Source organism: Leiobunum rupestre, chromosome 3 (genome assembly GCF_980474605.1).
Source record: "Leiobunum rupestre chromosome 3, qqLeiRupe1.1.hap1, whole genome shotgun sequence".
Lineage (NCBI taxonomy): Eukaryota > Metazoa > Arthropoda > Arachnida > Opiliones > Sclerosomatidae > Leiobunum > Leiobunum rupestre.
In genome coordinates this window covers 2,239,604-2,262,783 of record NC_143386.1, presented here as the reverse complement: position 1 = coordinate 2,262,783, position 23,180 = coordinate 2,239,604, and the positions used below count along the sequence as shown (strand labels likewise).

The following is a 23,180-nucleotide window of genomic DNA, read 5'->3' as shown; positions in this document are numbered from 1 at the left end:
TTGACATTTTATATTGACATTTCGAATTTACCGCGCCTCCACGAAAATCCCTACTTTCCAAGCGCACTAGCGCCATCTATTGTACTAAATCACTACCATAAAAATATATTTTTGGGCTGTTAAAAATATATAAAATAAATATCAGTCTAATTTGTTTAATATATACCAATATTCATAACACTTTATAATTAATATAATATAACATTTAACCTAACCGATAATTTTAAGCAACTCGCCTCCTGAAAAATTGCCAAAATCTCTCCTTTCCAAGCCCACTAGCGCCATCTATGTATTACGTTGCAAGATTGCCATAAAAATATATTTTCGAACAAAACTTTTTAAAATATATAGCATAAATATCAGGCTAATTTGTTTATTATATATCAATATTAATAACACTTTATAAATTACTAAATTTTTATATATAATATTTAAGTTAGATGGCGCCACTTTCTTCACCCAGCATCTTCACCCAGCATCTTAAGCAACGCGGTCGAAATAGCCATTCTCCAAAAGAAAGTTAAGCCAGAAGTATTGTTAAGATAATGTTTTAAGTTTTGAACGTTTTAAATAGGGTTTCGGGCACTCTAGTTATTGCTAATGGGAACTAAATTGTGCTAAGTATCTAACCGCGTAACTTTTAACATTTTTTTTTAGATTTCTAGGAATTATATTGGCCGCATACTTTCCAGGTAAACCTTTAGGCTTATAAATGAACATTTTTTAAAATATTTTAACGTTTTAGGATGTACGCCATTACTAACGGCCATTGGTAAAGCTCAACGAACAGTAACGGACTCATCATTGTCATTTGACAAGGTAAAAAACTATAATTTTGAGCTAGTATTTTGTTTTGGGTCGTATATATAAATATATATATATATTGTATTATTCAATTTAAATAAGGTGTATGATAGAAAGATTTATGGGAGGTCGGGGGGGTTAAACTGGGTACGAGGCCCCGTCAAAAAGTTCCTCCAGCGCCACCAAGTGAGGCGTTTTAGAACGTATGTCGGGGAAACATTAAGTTGTTTTAAGACTAGCTTTACACACATTTTTGGTGGAATATTTTAAAATAATTTGAATGTTATTATAAGTATATTACCATGTCGAGAGGGATCCCAGCTACTAGTAGATTGTTGATTTTTCATAAGAAACGTAAGACTTTTTATCAGAAACATTAACGAGTTGTGAGAAAACATGGAAAAAATCCCGTCCTTTTATATCAGTAAATCCAGGAAAAACTGGAAATCAGAATCAGGTTATCGATAACTAGAGGTGAATAGCCCTATAAATTAGAAAGGAATGTCAGAGTATATAACCAGTTGTTAATATCGTATCTAATTAAAGTTTACGTGGTGGTTCAGGCTAGTGGCCATATTATTTTTTTGCAATGGACGATCTATTTTTAACATTACCGAGTAACGCTTCGAGCGATTTATACCCGGAAAATACAGCGTCTACTTATAAAGTAAATTTAGGACGACCTTTAAATGTACCTTCAAATTTTGAAGTTGGAATTAGCGAAATTATATTACCGCCAACATGGGAAAATATTACAGAAAAAAACCGGTCATTTTTAGCAGTTTCCACGACAACCGTTAAAAACGTGCAACCGTTTACATACTTTAAAATATCAGTGAAAGTGGGTAAAATTGAAGCGGAGAAAGACCAGAATGGAAATATCCTTCGATATAGTGTCGTGCGAAAACTTATTGCAGCGCTTAATGAAAGTTTAAAAGAATTCGGGCTTGATAATGAAATTAAAATTGAACTCCACACAAAACCAAACGGGCTCTGTTGGAATTTGATAACCACCAATAACTACCATATTAGAATTCCCAATGGACCAATTAAAGAGCTTCTCGATTTTGAACCTAACATAAATCCATATCGGAGACGGATTTCATATTGGGTCATATTTTTGTACGAAACCTTTTGCTGGTTATATAAAGTCCTTATCGTTAAATAACTTTAATTACATTGAAATTAGAAGTGATAATGTACAAGACGCCGCGTTTAGAGTCGAAACTCGAATTGATTATCAAATACCGACTGGTGCTTACTCGAGTGTCCAAGACATTTTAGACGCAATGATGTTAACCTTGGATGAGGAAATAAGGGATAAATTTAAATTAACCATTAACCATAATGGATCCGTTCACATTGGAGCCGCGGCGGGGTTTGCAATTATATTTCATTCATCTGAGAAAGGTCTCGGTGAAATGCTAGGCTTTACGCGCTTTAGTGAACTCTTGGCCAATACAGATAGTCTCTACGCTGCTGATTTATCAATGGGAGCCAGAACACTATATATATATATTCAAATTTAATATATCCTCAATATGTAGGCGATACGTTTGCCCCTTTGATGAAAATAATACCGCTAGCTGGAAATGATAAGCCGTTTGAAAAATCTATTATTTTTGACAAAATTGATTACTATCCTTTGAGAACAAATAATACAGAAATAGTTGACATTGACATGAAAACGGATTTTGGCGAAACAATAGCCTTTATAAACGGAAAAAGTGTCGTTAGACTTCATTTGAGACGAAATGGCCGACAGTGAAAGTTATTTCAAATATTACCGCGAACAATATGGTGGCGGACCATTTTTTGCCGGACCTGTTTATCAACGGGGAAGAGGCGTGGGCGGAATTTTTAAAAAGCTGATAAAATATATAACACCCATTATCAAACCCGTGACCAATGAGGCTTTTGGAGTAGGCAAGAGATGGTGGCAAGATTTAAAACAAGGACATGACCCTAAAGAAACGTTAAAGAACAATTTAAGAATCGCCGGTAGCAATTTATTACATAAAGCGGCTGATCGATTAACGAGAAATCAGTCTGGCAGCGGCTGTCGTAAACGACGAACGGGCCCCATTAGGAAACGAAAAAAAGTGTCCAAACGGAGAGTTACAAAAAGAACCAAACTTGACTTTTTAGGATAATAATGGCGGTTTACGAGGGAATGCTAAGTCAGCTGGATATTTTTCAACGCCCATTGGTCAATACTAATGTAATTACCACAACGGAAATAAGATATTTACCAACAAACAATTTATCGGACAATGGCCCTCTGGAATTTTTTATTCCCGCGTCGGAAGATTTATATATGGATTTATCAAAAACTATGTTAAAATTGAAACTGAGACTTTTACATAACGATGGATCGAATGTCCCCGCCGCTGAAACAAAAGTGGCACCAACGAATAATCTAATAGGGTCGCTTTTTAGTCAATGCGATTGTTATCTCGGGGATACTTCTACCCAGTCTGCGCACAACTGCGACGCTTACAGTTCATACATTGAAAAATTAGTCAACTATGGAGAAGATGCAAAAAATTCGCAACTCCAAAACGGAATGTTTTATATGGACTCTACGACCAAGCCTTCGGAAATGTGGTTAGATACGTTCAAGTCAGAGTCCAACGGGGCCCTGAAGCGAGGCTCAAGATCAAAAGAATCGCAATCCTTTGAAATAATGGGGCCCTTGTCTGTTGATATTTGCAAAATTAATAAGTTTATGTTAAACCAAGTTTCGGTACGATTTCGTTTAGTTAGAAGCCCGCGCCTAACTACCGTCATGTCTATGGAAGCTGGCAAGGATTATAAATTAGTTATAGACCAAGCGTACTTGTACGTGACAAAAGTTAAAGTTAATCCTTCAATCGTATTGGCGCATGCAAAAATGCTAGAATCAGATATTCCAGCTATCTATCCCTTAACGCAAACGATTGTTAAAAATTTTAGCGTAGCGAGAGGCCTAACGAGTATAAACCGCGATAACATCATTTTAGGTAGATTACCGAAACGAGCTATTGTGGTTTTTGTCAAGGAAGATGCGTTTATTGGGTCATTGAATAGTAATAGTTTACAATTTGAACATTTAAACGTGACCGATTTGTCCCTCTCGGTGGGTCCTGATCGTTATCCTCCCGATGGGTTCCAAAAGGACTACGACGAAGGGAATTATTGTTTACCTTATCAGAGTCTATTTTCCGCGATGGGGATCGATGGGGCCGACCGTGGTAATTTCCTAAGTTTTAAAAATTTTAAATACGGGTATAACATGTATCTATTCGATCTAACAAGCGACAACAATGCTAGTGGTGATTATATGTCTCTTAGAAAGGACGGTAGTTTACGACTCGATGTGCAATTTAAAAACGCATTAACACATAATGTGACATGTATAATGTATTTTGAATTCGATAATGAGATTTTGTTAACACGCGATCGCAAAGTAATTTATAACGCCGAATAAAACCCATTTAAAGCACTTTACCTTAAGCGGTTTAACAGTTCCTCGCTTGCAATCGTTCAACCATGTCACGCTCTCATTATCTCTCCGATAAACTGGAAATTTTTCTTTCAAATGACATTCCGGGTACCGATCTTAAAATTAAACGCCAAGGGCATAGAAGATACGTTTCATTTAATCTTAACGTTTGGGAAAACTTATGGACATTTTCCGATGAAATTGACACATTCTTTGACTTGACAAAACCCCCAACCCGATTTCATAGTTGGCTAACCGATTACGTAAAACTCGAAGGATTTATATGTCAAAGAGGTAAATTTATTGATTTGCGTTCGCACGTCCGCGGAGCTAATGACAAGTATAATGTCTTGTACTCGACTTCAAACGGTTTTGCAATGTGTAAAACAAGCTGGGAGCGGTTAAAAATTATTCGCTTAAGCCTTAATACGGAAATTCAGGAGAGAAAAAACTGTTACCAGTGTATGAAGAAATGTATTAAAGACGAATTAACCGAGATTCTAATGTCGTTAACGGGATCCTGTGAAAATACAGCTTGTCACTTTCAATTGGCTCATGACATTACGTGCCTTCCCGTAGCTTCGCATTGGTCTGAAAGGCTTGAGGCTAATGTGAAAAGAGCTCTTCCTCTGGTCAATTATCAAAAGACTCTAAATAATTTTAACGAAAACTACCCACATTGTTCTTTAAACATACATAATTTATTTCATGCAATGGTTAACGATGTAAATGAAATTATTACAGAATTTTTGTTTTAATAAATGGTATAAATTTAAGAATATGGTTTGTTTAATTTTCATTACAAGTTAAAAGGTCAAAGCGCGCGGCCATGAATAAAACCATAGAGAAAGTCTATTACGATACTGAAAATCCAGGGGGATTAGGCGGTATCAAGCGATTAGAAAAAAGTTTGCCCTTAATTCCAAAGACCAAAATTAAAAAATGGTTGTTAACGCAAGACCCCTATACGTTGCATAGAGACCGAAAGCTTAAATTTGCTCGTACACCAACATATGTGACGTCACTGAATGAAATTCATCAAATGGATTTAATAGTTTTGGACGAGTTGAAACCGGATTATAATTATATTTTAGTTAACATTGACGTTTTATCGCGCTTTTTATCCGCGTTACCTTTGAAAACAAAGAGCGGGAAAGACGTTCTACAGGCGCTAAAAAAAATTCACAAAGTTAATAAACCCATGAAAATTAATACGGATCAAGGGAAGGAATTTCTTAATAAGACCGTACAGGATTATTTAAAAAAGAACGATCAAAAACATTTTGTAAGTTACGGGGACATAAAATGCGGAATCGTAGAACGCGCCAATAGAACTCTCGAGAACAAAATATATCGTTTAATTACTAAAACTAAGAAACCAAATTTCATTAAGGATTTACCGAAAATTGTTAGATCGTATAATAACAGTGTACACAGGTCGACCGGGTTCAAACCGTGTGAAGTAACGGTTGATAATGAGCATTTAGTTTGGAAAAATCTTTACGGTAAAAAATCAATTAGGGAAAAAGCCAAATTCAAAGTCGGTGAACGTGTTCGATTAACAAAAGCCCCAAAAGCGTTTACTAAAGGCTACAAGGGATACTGGTCGAAGGAAGTGTTTACTATTAAGAGAGTGATTAATAGACCTCGTCCTGTTTACGTCATACAAGATCAAAATAAACAAGTCATCTTGGGTTCATTCTATCCCGAAGAACTACAAAAGATTATATCATGAATACTAATCAGCTTGATGAATTTTTGAAATGTGATTATAGAACGCGCCCATTTTATATTGGTACATTTTCCAAAGACGCGATTTCCAAAAAACCGCCGAAACAGAAAACGTATTGTTTTATTATAAATACGGACGATTCGACGGAACCAGGTTCTCATTGGGTCGCTGTGTTTATTGAATCGGGAAAGGGAGAATTTTTCTGTTCGTTTGGAAATTCACCTGTTACGTACAATTTTAACTTGGGTCATTTAGCTAAAAAGTGGGTATATAATAAAAATATTATCCAATCGATTGACTCGGAAACATGCGGTGCGCATTGTTTATTTTATATCGTATGTAAATGTTCGGGGTATACTTATAGAGAAATATTAGATATGTATAATGATACTCTATATATCAATGACATAATCTCGTTATGGAATATGTGTCTGCATTTAATGAATCACGAAAATAAATATTGTAATCAATAAATTTTTTATTGTATCAATTTTTCCATTTTTTAAGAGGGCTTAATGCGCGGCGTCTGTTTTTAGGTGTCGGATAAGGTTTGCGAACATTTAGTCTCCTCTTCACGTGCTTTTCATTCGTTTGTAAATCTTTATCCGAAAATGGTAGAGACATAGCCTCCGATAAATTCTCCACGCTTTCAGCCTATGGCCTATACGTTACGTCGCTGTCTCGTGTAGTACCCGTCGCGCCTTCAGACGTATTGAAGAGGTTCCTTATGTTACTGGTACTTTCGGAACGGCGTGGTGTACTACTTGAAAGAGGATCAAACTCGCGACGGAGTGCTTCGTGGACGGCTTCGGGAATATTCGGTGTTGACTCCGCTATCAAATGATCCGGTAGAAACGCCGGGACTGGGGGAGTAGGTCGAAGAGGGGGTCTCGGTTCCGCGTGTAGATAAACGGGAATCGGATCGGGAGAAATCAACGTAGTACTGGGTGAAACGGGGGAACCGCGAGAGACATTTCCCGGAGAATTTGTTGGTGTAGCTACGAGTCGTATCGTCTGCGCCGGTGCGAGAAGAGGGGCCACGGGCCGTATAATCTGCGCCGGTGCGAGAAGAGGAGCTAACGTATTCGATGGAGGAGGCATCGGTGGGGGCTCTAAACGAACGGCGGGGACTCCTTGAAATTCTTTAATTTTAAAGTACCTTTGAAGCATAGTTAAATACTCTCGTAACGTATCCTCCTCACTCCCTACTTTAATCGGTTTATTTATGATACTTTTCATTTGATTTTCAATAATGTCTATTAATTTGGCCGTATCGCTAAAATAGCTATCAGCGGGGACTAAAACGAATTTTTTCATCGATTAATAATACGGTTAAGAACCACGGGAATTAATGAACCGAAAATTGCACCCCAGAATCCGCCTCGCTGAGATATTAGAATTTTTCGACGGTTTAAGTCGGTTAAATTTTTACGAGCAAGTTTTCTGATGCACGCTTTATAGCGCTGTAATATTTTTTTCCTATTTGCACCTACAGGTAGCGCCCCCCGGGTAATATTAAGACAAATATTAGAAATAGAGTTTAATTGCTCGGGACTAGCGTTTTTAATTAAAAATTTGCGTTGACTGGGGGAAGCTTTTTTAATGAGCGTTAAATAAGGTTTATGTTCCCGTATCGCTCGTGGCCAAGTCATCTTACGTAATGAAACAATTTTATAAATACATTCAAATTTATTCATAAAACACAAAGAATTTATACAATGAAAATATTTTCACATATTTTTTATAGAATATATTTAACAGAATAAATTTTTTTTTAAACATTATTTTTAAACCCGTCACCATTACTCTAGAAAAGTTATCATTGGGCCCTCTTCAAATAAGCAATTTGTTCACACTTTGAAATGTTCTGGTGTTTCTTGATTTAAATCTAAAACAATATTAGAATAGGGTCGGGAAGAGGTTACATTATTGTACACAGTACTTAGAAAATTTGGGTCATTAGGAAATACTTGTCGACTGAGACATTTAATCTGACTAGGATCACGCGGACTCTTAAATAGAACAATGTACGATGAGTTCAAGCTAATATCGCGAGCCGCTCGACCTTGACCAAAAACATTTTGGGTTAAGAATAATATAGTTAAATTTAAGTGGTGACTACCAACACGAAATAATTCCGAAACGTACGCGTTATTTAAACAACTTTGAGAGAGATCGTCGAGAACGAGCAAGTTATTTATAGAACTATCAAATATTTCTTCCGGTTTCTCACTTAATAAACCCTGATTAAACTCGATATCAGGTATAATTTTTTTAAGCTCATTGAATTTTTCCGACCAAATTTTATAACAATAAATGATTCGCTCGGGAGGTTTCTCGAACAGCGTGTGTCGATTTTTTAAAAGCCGAAAAGTCCAAACTGTTTTTCCGCATCGACTCGTTCCACTGATGAGGAACGTGGTCGGTGATTTAAACTTGAGCCGCGTTACTGACATTTTTGTAGCCGAAAGGAGTACTGGTACCGTCGCTCTTGAAGATTCGCTTGTTAGACGTAAATCCAACGAGTTTTTCAGCAGGCTTTTGGAATAGCTGCCCCGTTTTTAAACGTTTCACGTTAAATGGGACTTCGACGCTGTATTTCAATTGTTGGTTGCGTGTAGCGAGGTCCTTCAAAGCTTCAAAGTTGACAATTGACTGATTTTTTTTTAGTCAATGTAATGCCCTTAAGTTTAGTGACAATCTTTCCAGATTCGAATAAAATTGAATAAGCTTTACATCCCAAGGAAACAAAGGCTTTTATATTTTCATTGGGATACTGGTCAGCTAATGTACCTAGGGTAGTCCCTAGCGGAATACTTAAGTCTTTACTCATATAAAGAAAAGCAGAATCAGTATCGACGTAATTTAAATTAGAACCAATTTGAGCCATTAATTTGTATAATTTAATACGGCCGTAACTGGCTACAAACGCGCCTATCGTTGGTGACCCTTTCCGATAAGTTGGAACGTAGTCTTCCCGAAAACGAGTGGTGACTAAGGCTATATCATCGTCTAGTAGTTTAAAATCCGTTAATTCTTTGGTTTTATCGGCCAAAATTTCGACTAATTCCTTATAAGAATTAATAAAAACACTTTGGCCTCGATTTAAATTAATGGAATTTTTGCCCCACAGACTGTTTAGACTAAGTTTGCCAATAGCTTTTAAAGCGGGATTATCGGTTATATCGTCTAAATTTAAATCTAACCCGTCAATTTCATTAAAGTCTCGTAAATAATTAAGTTTTTGTTCTAATGTAATTATGTCTTTTGGATACGACGAATTTTGAACTTTGATTTTGTAAAAAAGCCGAATATAGTCATCGAATAGCGGACAATCTTTATCGAATGTCTCTCGGTAATGATGTACTTCGTGAATTGTAATAATTTTGTAACCGTACTCTATCGCTCGATAAAACTCGGGGGTCGTCCACACGTCGGTTATGCTACGCTCTCGATCAGTATGGGTACATTCGAAACATTGTTCAGCTGCACATTTGTAGCAGAGAGTATAATAAATTTTACTATTAATTTTAGCTGAGAGAATAGGGAGGTTTAAATTGGTAGGTGGCAGCACCGTAGCTTTAATCAGACCAAAATAAGCGTTAACGGAAAAATTAAAGTTACAAGTTATAATTTCGGGGCTCGATTTTGGATATTTATAGGAACTCATCTGGACGGACGGGTACATGCTATTGAAATCCACGACTTTGATTGGTCGATCGGGAGTGGCTTCGGCGTAAATTACAAAGTTTTCGACCCTCCCCCCGCGAATGGCGTCTCTCGCTCCTATCGGTTTGGTAAAGGGTAGGGAATCGCAAAAACTCGCAATTGCTGGGTCTTCTACTAACTCATCATACTCGTGTTCCCATATACTAATAAACTGCGCATTAGGCCTTTCCTTTTTTAAAAAAATTTCGCGGTCTAAGGTTTTGAGATAAATATTTAAATTTGAATCTTTTAACTGTTTATCGTAAGCCTGGTGGTCAGTGTGCAGTGGGCATTTATGGTAATGGCAGCCGTAAAATTCGGCAATTATTTTTGGCGAGGAACAATAACCGTCTAAGCGATAGGGATAAATGACATGTTCTCCACCTAGCGATCGCACCGTTTGAAATGTCACGTTGAGTTTTTTCCCCAAATAAGCTAACCATTTTAGGGCCTTGACACTATGGCGTTTCCTATAACCCGTCCCCGGAACAATCGCGATAGTGTTTGGTTCGACAAATCTACTAAGGAATAAATTTGTTACGGCTCCCGGCAACGTTATGGCGTTTGACCCTAACAAATCAAAATCGACTGTTTTTAAAAATAAATTTCTAAAACTATCGAATCCTTTCTGTAAAAGTTTAACGTCATCGATCGCGTATTCGGTTAAAACTTTATTTAGATCAAAAACGACGTAACGTTGGGAATCGTACCATTGATTAAATTCTACGATTTCCTCGTCCGTAAATTTGTCGATACCAAAATATTCTTTCTCGGGGAGGGCGCCGATATAATCTAAATTGTTTTCCGTAGCGAATGAATAACAAAAATAACCTTTCTTTTGGACAATCTTAAAAGTTTTCGAGAAATTTCGAAGGGCTGTAGGTAGGAACATGAAACTATCGATAAAGGCTATTTTAAATTGGGCGAGAAACATACCCAGGGCTTTGGAACCGGTATAAATTATCTTGGGTTTAATCTTTCGTTTTAATAGACCGTTAAGAATAAGCAACGTATCGAAACCACTCCCGAAATGGCTAATTAATATGACGTTTTCAAAGACCGGCCTCGTAACCGTATCTCTTTTCCGACCATTAACTGTCACCTGGCATGCTAATAAATAATCTAGGAAATTTTGAACGCAATCAAAGCCGTGAAATTTTCGGTAATCATAATTGGTCGAAAATGGCGCTTCTTGCATCGCGGATATGATTAAAATTGGTCTAATTGCAGTGTCAGTCGTTATGGTCTCAAAATCAAAATAGCATAGGCGTTTCTCATTTGATTTTATTTCTAATGGGCGGACGTGACACTCGTTTTTGGGATGCTCAATTTTGCAAAAAGCGCATTTGTTGTCGCAATTATGATTGCCTTCATAGTCTTTCCCGCAATTTAAACAGCGCCTTAAAACCTGACAGGTTCCTAGTTCTACGTGTTGGGAGAAACAATTTGGTCCGGCAAAATACCTATTACAGTCATTACAACGGGTAGCCTGTTCTAAACTAGGGTGGAATTCCGGACAGTGACACCGGCGGCATTTAAGATTGGGTCCGCAGTCGTGACCTTTTTTTTGTTTGTCAGAATAAAAAAGGACTAGACAATATTTACAATAATATTTTGCCCCAAACATGGCCGAATAAGATCGTACGACGTGGGTGTGGTCTTTAATTTTTAAGAGGAAAATTTGTTTTTCTTTGAAGGGACCAATAAACACTTTATCGAAATTATCGTCCGCCGAGATTAATATAATTTGGTAGTCGGGTAATATATTTTGGAATCGGTTAATATCAATTATTTCTACGGGGCCTTCGGGAACCCCCGCTAGGGCGTGTAATTTATTAGCTTCAATTTCTTGTTCGGGCTTTTGCCCATTTCTAATTGTCTTTAAATCGTTTTGATTAAAACTAGCACCCTGTCCTAAACTAAATGCTGATAGTCGGCCAAAACTCTTCCCACCGCCAGGGCTCTCGTAAAACATAAATTGTCCGTAATTATAATGGGAATAAATGTGTTACCCTGGTTGATATACTGATCTAAACATTCATAACATCTTGTTCTAACGCTGCGAGGAAGTCCTCTCATAGGGGTATCTTGAAGAAATATTAGGTCGAATCGGAGGGGTGAATCTAGATAAATGGTTTTTACGGACTGCGCTACCTTTTAAATCCCCGTTAAAATTCTCTCAGCTGTCAACTCATTAATATTCATTAATTGGAAATTTATCGGATCGTGCAGATCATCGGAAATTACCACCACCCTGACGCGCGTGTAGCCTAAATTATCAGCCGTAATTCTATCTAATATTGATTGGAAAATACGGGTCAGTTGGTTACTGATATCGGCGTGGTTTAATTGGTCTAAATTTTTAAAATTACACTCGAATAGCATAGATTTACACCTATACTTTCGAGAAGAACTGGCAATGATTTTATCTATCGAGTAAAAATTTTTAGGGTTGAAACGGGTGCTAAGATCGAGGGCCATGGTGTTTTTAAAGTCCTGCGTAAATATTTAATACGGTTTGAATCGTTGTCGCGACGTCGTAAACTTCGCCGGAATTCAGCAAGTTTAAAAGTTTTTCGTAGTGACGTCCACGGTTCTTGTAAACTAGAACTTCACCTCGCCGACCCGCTAGAATTTCAACCTTCTCGTTTCTTAGTTGAAAATCACCTTCTTCATAAACTATCTGTTCTAGATACTCTTTTAACTCATACGCCGAATCTAGTTTGACGCAAACGCCGTCTTTCGTCGCGGTTGGGCGATCGCTATTTTTGACGTAACGCCTTATATCTAAATACAAGTTATTTTTGAAACTTTTTATCCCGAAATTTTTATGGCGGGAAAACTCTACGACTATATCCGTCCAGCCGTCGTCTACTGGCTTAGATGGACCGGCTTGAGATGGACCGGCTTGAGATGGACCTGGTTGAGATGGGCCTGGCTTGGATAGGGTGCTTTTGGGTGGCGCATCAACTGGTTTGAATGGCGATTGTTTCGAAGGGCTATCGAGTACCTCGTGGCATGTTAAATCTATGATATCGGGTTGATTCTTCGGGAAGTCTACTTCGAAACGAGTTTTCTTAATATTTACTTTATTTCCGAAATCTAATCGACGACGGACCTTATTGACCTGGGAGCAGGGAGGTGTTTCGGATTGGTTCTAAAAATTAAACTAAATTAAATGGTATAAAAAATAGACTGAATTAATAAACTATTACTTTGCGGTCAAAGTCCATCGTGCCAGAATAATTTCCTAACAATAAACGGTCATTTAAAAAAGGTAATTCCCCAAATTTTAAAATTTACTTACAATTTCTTCAAGTCGAATGCAAGTTGTGAAATAAATGCAAATAAAGCGCGTCCCTCTATTTATAGTCGCAAAAGCCCCTAGCGGGACGCTTAGGAACTTCTATAACACATGCTAATTTATCTAACGCTTTTATTAATACATGCGTAATTTTTCGTAATAAACAAAAATCCCCTAGCGGGACGCTTAGGAACTTCTATAACACATGCTAATTTTCATAACGGTTTTAGGTACTCGTAATTTTTCGTAACGGTTTTTTTATATCAACATGTGGTAAATAAACCCCTAGCGGGATGCTTAGGAAACTCCATTTTCTACTGGTTTTGTAACAATTTTTTACGTACTCTATTAACGCAACGGTTTTTTTATATCAACATGTGGTAAATAAACCCCTAGCGGGATGCTTAGGAAACTCCATTTTCTAATGGTTTTGTAACAATTTTTACGTACTCTATTAACGCAACGGTTTTTTAAAATAAATCAATGTTTTCTCGAGAAAAATTCCATACACGAACCTAGCCTCAAGCTTTAGTAAATCAAATATTTAGGTTAAGATTACCGGGTACAAAAGGCGCGATTTTTTCATGTTTTATCACATTTCGTTCCTGAACTACAATGTAAGTTGTAAAACGTCTTAATACGAATCTTTTCAACAAAAATTTAAAAATTTAGGGCCTCCAACACTACGGCAGAATTTATTAAAGTAGTGAAGGGGAGAGGACGCGGAAGTAATGTACTTTTTATAATATACTGTAACAAGTAATTGATAATTATTAAATTATAGGAGAAAACGCGGACCTAGGACCAGTTCGAAGTAATTATTTTCTATTTTTTATTATACTTTTATAAAATTTCTAACAATAGGACCCGACACGTTGCCACCACCCTCCACGCCTTCGGACCCACCAACACCCGGGAACTCCCCAACGCCCTCGAACTCTCCCACAATTCCCTATCGGGAGATTTTGATCAACCCGTCATTGTCGGCGGAAATGCGAGTACTGGACTTGAGGAAAGGTAATTCGTTAAATATATTTTAATACGTATGAAATTATAATATGAATTTTTTCTAGCGCCGGGGATCAAAATCATCGTGGAAGGGGGTAATATATTCAACATGTTTTATTATATTAGCAACTAATTTATGTAATTTTAGGTGGCGCCCTTAAAATTTTAATTTAAATAAACTGTTTATATTTATTTTTGTCTCTTTCTTAATAAGCACGTTAGTTGTATCATATAAACCAATTTCATACTGATTGGTTAAAACGTACCATTCCTACTTGTTAATCGACGCTTACAATTTCTAACGGTCTTCAGAACACATGTTAAATTCGCGCCAAAACTTTAACAACCATATAGCTACCAGGTCATGAACCCTAACGGTTAATTATAAAGATACAAACATGTAATAGAGTACAAACTATACCCGTTTCCCCGCCAAAAATGCTAATGAGTTGTTAGCCATCTAGCAACCAGGTTAACTGGTAATTATAAAGGTACAAACTTTACCCGTTTCCCCGCCAAAATCATGTCAAACATAAGTGTATATTAATAAACCTAAAGAGTTTAACCACTTGTTGATTTTTATACACGCGACGCTTACACTTTCCCGCCAAAAATTAATATTCAAACATATAATATAACTACTTGATGATCCTAAACACATGTTACTATACTATCCATATAACAGGTCAATGACCCCTAACGGTAAAACAATACCACGCTCATTAATATTCACCCTTTTGACCTTGAACAGGTTGATTGACAGGTCGACTAACTAGGCTAATTAATTAACACCTGTGCTCGTTACGCACGAGTGCACGCGTGACACGCGCAAGAGGGGGGGGCGGAATCGCGATTCCCCGCTTCATTCCCCCCCCCGTCACGCAGCTGGGGACGCGCTAGCCACGCCCCCTTTTGGCTAGGAATAGGGTCCTTAACTACTTTTATAGTTTTTTGGTTCCATCAACGACACCGATAATTTCTAGAAACTGTTTCTTTGTTTTTATTACTTGGTTGAACTTGAGAGACAACATTGCATCCTAAAACCTGGATATCACTCGACAAACTGTGGGTTGAGAAACTTGTTGGTAAATGTTTCTCACTATGACATGTTGGAAACTTCCTGTAGCTAAAGTATGAAATACCAATTAAAACCTGAAAAATATGTATAATCTTGGAAATTAAACTTCAATTTCAAATAATGTTCAAAAATATTACCTGGGTTTTTACAGCATAGGCATAGTTCCTTTTGGTTGGATGTTCTAAATAATTATCACCAAATCATAAATCTCTAAAATTTCTTATAATATTACATTTTATAGTTCAAAGTTTGTGAATTCCTCTTTAAATCGGTATTTGTATAAATTAAGGGTTTTATAATTGAAATACTTAATTCGAGGGTTTTATATTTCAAAAACTTATAATAAGCGTTTATAATTGAAATATATAAATAAGGGTATTCATATTTTAAAAACTTTAAAAAAGGGTTTTATAATATAAATACCTAAAATAAGGGTTTGATTCTATAAATACTTAAACGAGGGTTTGATACTTTAAATACCTTAAACGAGGGTTTATAATATAGATACTTAAAGTAAGGGTTTATATTTCAAATACTTAAGATCAGCGTTTATAATTGAAATGTATAAATAAGGATATTTGTATTATAAATAATTAAAATACGGGTTTATAATATAAATACTTAAAAAAGAGGATTTTTATTTAAAATATTTCGATTTATTAAAATTATTAAAGATTTGACCGCAATTAATGCTAAATATTAATTTATTAATAATGCTTTTATGAAAATCTTAGGAAATAAAACTGAGACCATCTTTACTAAAAATATATGATGATTTAATGGATTTTGGCAACCAGGTACATAATATCAGGTATTTATTCTACCACACAATTTTTATTATAAATATACTAATATAAAAATAAAAATTTAAAAATATTAAAATACTTTAAAATAATGAAATAGTCTCATGGACAGTATTTAAAAACGTTAAAAGAGTTTCTATTGACCGTCAAGATGACCTTCATCGGGTGCAATAGCAAGTTTTATCTTAAAAAACTAATAATTAATTATGTATATGATCTAAATTTTAAAAACATGTAGTTTAAAATGCGATACAGTAAGCTTAAGAAACTGAGCTTTAACCCTAAAGATTTAAGACAGTAACATTCGGCCTAAAGTGGTGCCTTAGCTATTAGCCAAGCTTTCTGATTTTTATTAGCTATAATTTCTTAAAACGTTATAATTATTTTTCCTAATAATTCAACGAAATCTCTGGCATGTGGTTAGTAGTATAAAACTAAATATGAACATGTAAAAATCCAAGATGGCCACCAAAACACCCCCAAAATATTTTCATAAACAAAATTTTTGTCCTTGGAAAAAACGAAAAACATATTTTTGTTTTCAATCTAAAATTTCACCTTGAAGATGATCTTTGACCTCGACGCCTGACACCTGTCCACAACCACTAAGCCTCGGTCTATACTCCCAACAAGTTTGGTCACGATCGGAGAAAGTCGAACCGAGATATCGGCGGTAATATGTAACCCCAACGATTACGTCAACTTATTAACTTTTGGTGTTACTTTTTTATTTTTTTCGTTTTTTCGCCGTTTAAAATGCTAATTAGTTATTTGCGAGATGGGGAAACGTATTCGCGACCTTCGCTTTATATCCTTGGCAACTTTTGGCCCCACCCAAAATACTTTAAATAATTAAACTAATATAAATAAGTTTTCATTTTTCGCAAATATTTTATTATTTTAAAAACAATGCTAGTTTAAGTAATCAAAAAAACACAATTAGTTATTGTAATATTTAATAACTATGATATTTCAATATATTTTTTAAACACTTAACAACTTATGAAACACTACCAATAAAACTAAAATCTAACAAATTAAATTAATAAATAATAAAGAATTAAAGAAGGTTGTATAAATAATTTGAAGGCTGAAAAATATAAAAACACAATGTTAAAAATATTTTAAGTGTATAATAAAAATAATTATAATTACATCAATTCGTAGAAGGTATTTTTCCTCTTCGGTACAAAACGAGATGTCGGGTTGGAAATTCAGGCTAGAATTTATAAATATAAATAAATTAACCTATTAAAAACGAATATATCTAAAAAATATTTACCACAAGAATTCTTTTTGTTGCTCTAACATCGCACGAATAAAAACACTGGTTTTGGTCTTAATCGCTTCGGAAGTATATAGTTCGAGAATGTCTGAATTAAAACAGATCGAATGTTGTACAGTACCAACATGTTGAATTTGATCTAACATATGAAGTTCAGACTTTAAATTCTTGTGATTCCACCACGAAATTTGACTACAAAGAATAAACATTCTTACTACTCGAAAAGAGAGAATTTTTAAAGATCGCGGCAAAGAAAGTACAGGCTTTAGATGTAATTCACCAGACATCTTGAGTCTAGATTTCTCCTGGTAAAATCCTTTACATTGAGATTTTATAGTTTAAGCTCGACCTTTATTTTAAAAATATTGTCTTTGGGAATAATTATTAATTTTTAATACAACTAAGGTTAACTAATTATCCCTATCCTTGTTAAACAAGTTTTTATAAATTAATAAAAACAATTATATTCAATTTTTAAAAACAACCTAGTACAAAATGTACTTATACAATTTTCAGTTAATATACTATTCAATTACCAAAAATAAATCATAAAACATTAAAGTTTAACCGATATTAGTATAGAAAAAGTATATCAAAGATATGAAAATAACAAAAAGAATAATAAATAATCAATGGGTCGATTGATATAGGAGATAGATTGTAACCCAGATGAACTTTGTTTAAATCAGTTTTAAACAATAAATTTTCCAGAAGTTTTGTTTAAATAATAATGATAATAATAATAATAATAAAATAAAATATAAAAAACTAATATTAATAAAAACAAAAAGATATTTATATCAGACAATTAATTTAACCAAAAAAATTTGATACCTAACAAAAAAAGATAAGAATATCATTTCTTGAAAACTTATTGGATAAAAAAGATGAAAACAATGAATGTTTGCTATAGAAAAGAAATGTTAATAATCTCAGGTAGACTTTTAAGGTTTCGGTTAGGCTCAAGGGTATATAGCGCAAGAGATGAAAAAGCAAAGAGATTAATAATAATAATAATAATAGAAAAACATCAAATCTAGCACAAAGCGTACTAATCAAATTTCAGTTAATAAAATCTTATACTATAAATTAAATTAATAAAACTAGTTAAAAAAGAAAAAGTAGATTATGAAATATTAAAAACAACCTCCACCGCCTGAATTAAATTAATAAAACTAGTTATTTTAGAAAACATATTTAAAAAACACTTAAACTTTTTAAAATAAGAACATTTAAAATAAAAAATATAAAACATTTCAAAAATTAAAATCTTTCACCAAAATAAACAAATAAAAAAATAAAAACACAAAAAAGTCTTTAAATAAAAAATTAAAATTTTATAAGGTTTGAGTCCTATTTCAAAAAATAAAGTTTTAGTTTTTTAAAAAAATAAATAAATTATTGTAAATACCTTTAGTCGCAGTTGGAAAAGTTGCCGACGATCGTTTAAATTGTGATTTGGTCGAGATAATTTGCAACTAAAAATAAAAATATTTATTTTAATTATTGTAATTATTTTTTTAAAATTAATATTCCTTACTCTAAAGTTGTAACTATTTTAACTTCTTGTCGATCCAAATCATTAATAAAAAATAGAACGATCATGCCTAATTCTAAACGGATGGTATATCTCGTTAGGCGAAAGTCAGTTGTAATTAATAATTGTTTTTTTTTTCGAAAAAAGGAAACTTGTTGTAATTGAAAGAGTAACAAAAGGTCACGTTAAAGGCTCCTACGATTTTTGTGTTGGCGAAACCATGGGATCTTATTTAAATTTTGATATAGGCGCATATGTTTTCCAATTAAGCGTAAAATTTCGTAAGAAAACCAGCCTTCAAGAGTGGATTGAGTGTGGAACAATAAGCCGTCAAACTCAAAAGCCTCGTGGGGACAGACAAAATTAACAGAATGAACGTCAAATAGACAAGAATTGTTATTGATTCTTCTAGAAAAAACCGAAGCGAAAACAGCTGGCGATAATTTGAAAGAATTTTTTATAAAGGGACAGGCAAAAACAATTTTTTTAAAGGGTTCTATTAATGCTTTACACTCAAGAAAGGCAGTTCTCATACAGTAATTTTCAACTCTAATTGAAATATCGTTAATTTTAAAAAGGTTATAATTCCTAACTTTACGTAAAGCTAAGTATTTTAGTGAAAAAGGGTTAATAGCGAGAGGATGAGAAATCTTACCAGAAACAGTCAAAACTTCGCGAGAGCCCATGGTTTATAAAAGGAATACGTTGAAAAACACGCTTTTATAAGAAAATTTTTCAGAATATTTAATTTTTACATCCTGATTTTAACCTGTTTTAAAATCAAGTCAAAAGACAATTTTTTATCAAATACACCCTGCAGAAATATAATTTTATCCCTTCGTTTAAATTTTATACCTCGCAGAAATATATTTCTTCCCATAGAATTTTAAAACATCTAACCCTGTAATTACCAAAATTCTTACATCTATAATCGATTTTTAAAGCAAAAAATATTAAAACTCTTAGGGCGTTGTCTTTTTTGTCACGAAATTAAATATAAAGTCCTTCAAAAAAAATAATTAATAATTTTATATTTTTATACATGTCTACATATTTAAATTGTTATTCACAAACAATTTTAAATACCGTTGACATACTGATAAATTATAACTAGGTTCTATCCTTGTAGTATTAATCACTTTAATATTCAAGGTTTTATATTTTGAAAAAAATTAATGAAAAAAAATACATTTGGTATAAAAGGGCAAAATTTTACTATTTAATCATAACAGGCTAAAATGGCTTCCACAAGTAATAGTCAAATCTCCGCGAGTCAGGTAGTTTCAGTTTTTGATAGGCCCGAAGAGGAGATGTTATTAGAGTCGGACGAATCGGATGGGGACTATATTCAAGAGATCCGTAGAATGTCAAACATCGAAGAAGTTGGAATCGAACAATCAGTGAAAGTCAAGAAAGCTGGAGTGTCTTACGAAACTAAAACTCCGAGAAAAAAAGCGAGCGACAAGGGTGTATATCTAGATATTCAGATATATTCATATAAAAACATCAAACATCTTCCCCAAGATGAGATATGGAAGGGTGATTATAAAAGGGTGAAATTCTTAGCTAACACCCTATCCATGGATGTTATTCGAATCATAAACTCAACAAACAGGCTGAAAAATTTAATTGAGCAGACGGAAGGAAAAATTGTTGTTCCACCCACGAAGGCAAGTTAAACTCATTAATTAATTATTCTTAATAGTAATTAGAATAATATTTTAGACCTGGAAACGAAATTAGAATATGGAAGACTCCAGTGATTACGATTCGGACTCTCAATTAGACTTTTCATCGTTAAACAGTTTTAATTATAAAAAGTTTTATAAAATTAAAAAATTAAGCCCTAGAAATTCAAGAAAGTGGAAATGTAAACAATTGGATATTGACCTAGAACTAATAGACTTAAACCAAATCCCCACACATTTATTTTTTACAGTATTTGAAAAGATTCTGTTTAAAATTATCAAATACGTAAGACAACAAGCACCCGGTTTCGATTTCCTCAGATTTGCAATTCAATCGGAAAATTTAGAACATCCAATTAACATTAAATTTATTAAAATTGATCAGTTAACTGTTTCTCGAATATTTAACCATATAGCTCGCGTTGCTCAATCGAAAAAAGATTTCTTACTAGATGGAGAAATTAAATTTAGTATAATTCTTTTGAAATCCCCACAGAAAATGGGAAAAAAAATTTTACCTTTAAAAAACAGAGATATTATCGATCTTGATGCTTTTTTAAAAACTAAAACCAATTTTTACTATATAAACAATATCGATAAATTGTGCGTGGCGAGAGCTCTTGTGGTCGGAATAAAACTTTGTGAAATTGCCGAGTACAAAAAGAAAAAACTTCCATTAACAAGTGTTCTTAAAGAATATAGAGCCTTAACATTCTTTCGTAGTAAATTACAAACTAAAGCCGCTAAGAAATTGCACGATGATGTAGAAATTGCACGATGATGTAGGAATTGCTCAAGGGGCTGTAGAAATTGGTGATATAGCTAAATTTCAATCATATTTAGCCCCAAAGTATCAGATAATAATATTTAACGCCACGGAAAATTTTCAAATTTATTTCAAGGGTTTTCCCCCTGCCGAAAATAAAATTCTACTTGTAAAAATTGGCACGCACGTTCATTTAGCTAAAAATCTACATTCCATTTGGGGCGGTGTAGCTTCGTGTTTAGATTGTGAAAAAAAATTTTATTCCACCACACATAGAAACAAACACCCCTGCTTTGACACTAGAAATATTAAATGTAAAAGGTGTTTAGGTCGAGATTTTCACGAAATTTTAGAAATTCCTTTAACTCGTTGTAAACTTTGTAATAGATATTTAAAACAAGGGGAATGTTATAGTTTTCACCTTAAAAATGAAACTTGCAAGCTTTTCCACAGATGCGAAAAATGCTGTGTTCAATTTGAAACATCAAAAACTCACAAATGTGAAACAGCTTGCAACTCTTGTAAAATTGATCATCCTCCAAACCAACATTATGTTAAACAGTCGACATTTAAAAAGAATCCAAGATCCTATGTATATTTCGATATTGAAACCGTAATCGAGAATAATGTGCATAAACCCATTCTCTTAGTGGCCCAAAGTGAAATTTTAAATCAGCCTGTGGAAACCACGGTTTTTGAAGGACAATATTGTGTAAATAACTTTCTCAATTTTTTGTTTCAACATGAAACTATTTTACTTACGGATGGAAAACGGAAGAGAAAAACAATTAGGCCGAAATTTACCAACCTCATCGTAATGGCCCATAATCTAAGATCTTTCGACGGAATGTTTATTATTTCTAAATTAATTAATCATGTCATTCCCGAGGTTATTTACGATGGAGCCAAGATACTCACTATTTATATTAAAGGAGTAGACATTCGTTTTGTAGATTCTTTGAACTATGTTAGTGCTCCACTAAGACATTTTCCTAAAATGTTTTCTTTGCCTCAATCTTAAGGATATTTTCCCTATTTTTTTTGGACGAAAGACACTTTGAACTATTCAGGTAAAATTCCGGACGAAAAATACTTTGAACCCCATAAAATGAAAGAATTTGAATACCGAGAATTTAAAAAATGGTATTCACACAAACAGCTCGAACCGGTCTATTGTATTAAATCAGAATCCAGAGCGTATTGTCTTTTAGATGGTAATTTATTACGCTTAGCTATGCAGAAATTTCGCATCTTATATAAAGAACTAATTGAAATTGATATCAGTAATTATGGGGGTATTTCTCTTTCCGGGGCACTTAATAATGTATTTATCGACAAGTTTTTAGAACCATATACACTATGTACTATACCGGCTATCGGTTTGGCAAGTAGACAGAATCAAAGCGAGATTGCATTAAAATATTTATCTTGGTATGAAAAGGAAAATAATTTAATTTTGCAAACTGTCAGATCCGCGGCTGGGGAACAGGCTGTAGGTCCGTATTTTGTAGATGGCTACTGTGAAAATCCGGCCATAGTAATTGATGTAATGGGTGATTTCTGGCACGGTTGTCCAAAGCATTTTTCTGGCTCGAGCTTTAATTCAATTGTTGGAAAAACATTCAAAGAAATTAGAGAAAGAGAATTAGATCGAAAAGAATTTATTGAACAAAATTTACCAAACCACACATATATTCAAATTTTTGAATGTGAGATATTAGAACTGTTGAGAAAGAATGTCGAGGCGAAAGCATTTTTTAATACAATTAAAATTATTCCTAAAATTAACCCTAGAGATTCGCTAGTAGGTGGCCGTGTAGAAACAATTAAGCTGTACCATGAAGTAGAGCCCTTACTTGGAGAACAAATCAGATATTTTGACTTTTGTAGTCTGTATGCCTATTGCTTACAAAAAATGGAATACGGTTGTAAAAATGTTAAAGTTATCACACACAATTTTGATTATGCCCCAGACGCGTATTT

General features: G+C 34.1%; 1 long non-coding RNA gene across 1 annotated transcript; it reads left to right on the top strand.

Moving 5' to 3' along the window:
- The first annotated feature begins 491 nt into the window (after positions 1 to 491).
- LOC149949086 (uncharacterized) lies at positions 492 to 14,232 on the top strand. The gene is made up of 5 exons (XR_016479927.1): positions 492 to 692; positions 746 to 819; positions 13,817 to 13,846; positions 13,897 to 14,049; positions 14,106 to 14,232. It is a non-coding gene; the product is annotated as an uncharacterized LOC149949086 (long non-coding RNA).
- The last annotated feature ends 8,948 nt before the right edge of the window (positions 14,233 to 23,180 follow it).